Source organism: Pseudopipra pipra, chromosome Z (genome assembly GCF_036250125.1).
Source record: "Pseudopipra pipra isolate bDixPip1 chromosome Z, bDixPip1.hap1, whole genome shotgun sequence".
NCBI lineage: Eukaryota > Metazoa > Chordata > Aves > Passeriformes > Pipridae > Pseudopipra > Pseudopipra pipra.
In genome coordinates, this window is record NC_087581.1 from 41,790,348 (window position 1) to 41,794,769 (window position 4,422).

Here is a 4,422-nt window from a genome sequence, read left to right on the forward strand (position 1 = left end):
TTTCACAAAGGGCATGAATCTAGTTACTGCAGAGGCAATAGCTGCTGTGAAACAGCATGAGACAGCGTGCTTTTCATCAGGCTCAGCAGGGTGTGCAGTAAAACTCCATGGGGGAATACAGTTGTACACTGACCTGCTCCTATCCTGTTGCTGCATGCTGTAGAGGAGGAGAAGCACAGCCTGGCACCCACAGGAGAGTTAGATGTGTTCATGTCTTGCTGCTCATCTGCTTCCCAAAACCCTGACAGACTGTGATGGCAAGCCTCAAAAGGACACTTGTAATCCAGTCCACTTTAATAACCAAGAATTAAGCTACTTCTCTTTTAATTTAATCTGACTTACTCAGCATCCAGTTTTTCTTGTCCTGAAAGCAGATGGCGTCAATCAGTGCCAGCACTGTTTCATGATGAGCCTGCTGCTCTTGAGCATCTCCCAGGGCTGGCAAACTGGCGCTGCTGGGAGCCACATGGTAACACAAACACCCCTGAAACATCTTTCGAGGCCCATAGGTATACAAACCACACACACACAAACCCATAAGAAACAGAAACATTCTGTTCTGTCAGTACTGGTTAACACTGTTGCCTAGAGCCTGGTTTTCAAATAAACAGAGTATTTGTTTTCCTAGAAGTGTAAAGTGAGCCACAAAGGATCAAGCACAGGCTTCTCTTTCTTGTTGGGTTGCAAAAAGTCTATGCTCTCTGTGAGCTTGGCAGCAGATGCTGATATGGTGACTATCAAATATAGCGGTCAACATACAACCTCCCCTAGAGGAAGCAGGAGAAAACCATCCTACCTCCCTTCTGCTTCTCTCATATCTGTCTACAGAACCAAATAGGTTTCCAGCTCCCAAGAATGCCTATGTCAGCATCCTTCTTTAAGTTATAAGCACCACCACCTCTCCAGTTAATGCCAAGATCTGTCAGCTTCACAAATAAAACTGTTCTATGAGAGAGCTTGCTGTTTTATTACTTCTTTGCCTGATGTGACAAGATTTCCCATTCCATTTACATAGTTTCTCATAAACTGGTAGTCAAGATGAGGTGCTGCCCTACTGTAGTTCCTCTGGTCTCTGCAGTTTTTACAGTTTTGGAGCTCAAGATACATCTCATATAGTAAGGAAAAGAACATTTGAGAGGGAATACTTGAATACACAAATTGATATTGCACAAGTACACTTAGACACTTCTTCTTTATTCTGTCCCATATCCACAGCAGTAAGAAGCAGAAATAAGTTCTTTTGATCCTTGTGTGTTGTTCGCAGGTAACTCAGAGAAGTGTCGCCTAAGGCTCCACCTAGGTTAACTAAGCCTAGGTTAACTAGATTAACTTGCCTTTGGCAATTCTTTTCAAGCTGAAAAAATTCCAGGTGTTCAGACTAAGCACAACATTTATTAAGAGTGTGATCCAAGGACTGATGTGCTCCAAATGCTCTTAGATTTGTATTAGTACCCTATAAAGAGAAAAAAAAATCAATCTTCAGCTTCTTAAAAATCAGTACTATACAGTAGGATATATACACACTGCATGCACACATTAAAATTTTTAGCAAGCTCAGAAGAGATCTCCAAGATCATCTTGCCATGCCAAGAGTCTCACCCAGCCGTTTCTGCATGAGGTGAGAGCTTCTATGTGAGCTATACTATATCTTATTTTGAAAGATACTGATCTTGATTTAAAGATTGGAGAATTCCCCATGCCCCTAAGGTAAGTTATTCTGATAGTTAATTATGCTCTCCAAAAAAAAAAAGAAAAAAGAAAAAAGAAAACCAACAAAAACCCCAACAAAACCCCCCACGCACACAAAACCAAACAAAAAAACCCCTAACAAACCCCTTTATTATTTGTCTAAACCTGGCTACATTCAGCTTCCAAGTGTTGCCTTGTATTCTACCATTTATGGGCTAAGAGCATTTTGGGTTGGAAATCTCTTCCCCATGTAGGTACTTGCATGGCATAAGTACGTCAGCTCTTAATGTTTGTGGATGAAGTAAGTAGATTGAGGTTCTTATAAGTTTCTCACTGAAAGACAGATTTTTTTTTCCCAGCCTCAAATAATTCCTGAAACTCTCTCCTGTACCCACTCAGATTTTCCAAAATCCACTGTGGATTAAAAACAGTTCTCTGGTCCTACACTTATTTTATAGCCCTAATTCCACCCCCTCATGCCTATTACTGTCCTGATTACACCATCACTCTGGGAACACTTGTTCATATGTGTTACCCACCATACCTCAGCCCTTTTTGAGGTCAATCAGTTCCAGGTTTCAGCAGTTCATGTTAAAATTCCACATATCACTCCTTTGTTTATTTTTTTGGCCTTGAATTTGGCTGTGTGGAAATATCCTCTGATTGTGAGGGTCTGTCAGCCCAAAGTCAGGTGGATCTTCAAAGTTAAATTCTCTCAACAGAAGCTCTTGTCACCTGAAGGTTGCTGAAGGAGTTATTTTGCTTTTAGGTTTTGTTGTTTTTGTATTTAGATAACAACGTTAATCAGGAACATCTGTTTTCTGTTAAATTGCCATACTTATTACTGGCACTTGTAAGCAAGGAACAGAGCAGAAAGCAAATTTAAGGAAAAATGATATATTTAGTACAAAGCTTCTATCCATTTTTTTTTTTTAATTTTCCCAGGCTAATAACAAATAAGCTGATTTGGACAAGATATGAGAAAGAAGCATTGATCTCGCTTCTTTCTATTTTCTTACCACAACTGGGAACCGAGTACATTTCTGAGCATAAGAATATATTCTTGAAAAAAAATTACGGTCCAATTTTAATGCCACGTATTTGAAACTTCTAAACCTCTTTTTATCTTATTTCTGATCTTAATATCTAGATTCATTGACAGTAACAATGAAAGTTCCAGCACATGCTATCATTGCTTTTCCCCGTATTGCTGATTTTGGAGTTGAGACTGAATTCAAACCTAGCAGAGTTTCAACAAGACACTGTAACCCCTCTGCCACCTGGAATTATTCTCCATAAAAAGTAGCAGAAGAACATTTCAACAAACATTTTAATTCATGAAAATCATCACTGCTTGTCATCCAGTGGCACTGGCCTTCACAGTGACATCAACTCCAATGGTTTCAGAACTTTTGTCCTCAAAAGCTCCCCTGACTTTAAGATTTTGGTATTTTCTCTCCCAAAGGAGACAGGCTGTCTGGACACATGTCACTACAGGAATCTGGAGAAACAGTAATAAGTGACTCACAAAAATCAGCATGGCAAGAAGAAGACCAGACCATAGCAAAGCACTCCCTCACCTTAGTAAAAATATGGTGGGTGCTGGCTCTCAGTAGCATTTTTGTCCATTTTCATTATTGAAACAACTCTTTTGAAGGCAGGAAAGACTTGCTAGGTTGCCATGTTAGAAACCAAAGCAATTATGAAGACTTTGTAGCTTTATCTGCAAGATGACCATATGGAAAATAACTGAACAATGAATGCACAACCTTTCTTTATGGAGCTACTTTTTAGAGCGGTCACACACATCAAAGCAATAAGAGACTTTGATACCTTCTATACAAGACTGTTATAAATAAATGGTGTGGCACCCTTGGAAGCGTGTGTTACATGCACCTCAATTTGGCAAGACACCAGGATGAAGAACTTCTCCGTGCATGGAAGACCTCTGCAGTTGGATACCTGGGATAATCCAAGTTTGTAGGACACTGACTGCCACTCAAGAGGCACTGGGGAAAACTGGTTCTCTCTCCTGTTGGTCTGTATGTTTTTTCATATCCCTGCTATGCTCTATATTTATGTTTCCATAAGCCATACAAATGTATGTTTGGAGCTCAAGTACAAATGTTTCATGTAGGGCACTGTCTTGTTTGGATCTAATTGTTTTTTTGTGCACGGAACACGGTCTATGTCAGAATTACAAAGCCAGTTACTGAAATTCTTCAGTTCCTGGCATTCATCTTCTCACAGGTAGATATCATTTGTAAAAAATAAGTGAGTAATAAATTATGATAGCCTTTTTAAAAAGATCACAAATATTTGATTATTTAAACACTAATATGAATGAGGAGCCCTCACAAAAATCCCACTAGCTCCAGACCATCTGTAAAATCATGAAGCAAAAGGCTATCTGGCATATGAAAACCATGAAGAAACTGCAGGTGGATAAAACAATTTTTTTCTTCACCAAGAGAAAAAAAAGTGAATAGTGGAAAATTAATCACTTAAAATTAGGATGGACAGCAATATAAAATACACTTTGTTGGATATCGCTATGCAAAACAAACATTAAGCTGTATATTGGTATAATATTTTGTGTGTGCATGTGCATTCATATTTTCATGCATATGTGCACAGATACACATGCAAACCCACCTTTTCTTCAAATATATTTCATAAAATTAAATCATGGTATAGCTTTAGTAATTTCTTTTTGAGTTGGTTAAAAAAAGA

General features: G+C 38.7%; 1 long non-coding RNA gene across 1 annotated transcript; it reads right to left on the minus strand.

Moving 5' to 3' along the window:
- Nucleotides 1–1,173: 1,173 nt before the first annotated feature.
- LOC135407530 (uncharacterized) lies at nucleotides 1,174–3,407 on the minus strand. The gene is made up of 3 exons (XR_010426911.1): nucleotides 3,270–3,407; nucleotides 2,234–2,434; nucleotides 1,174–1,453 (listed from the first exon to the last, which is right to left on the minus strand). It is a non-coding gene; the product is annotated as an uncharacterized LOC135407530 (long non-coding RNA).
- Between the last annotated feature and the right edge of the window lie 1,015 nt (nucleotides 3,408–4,422).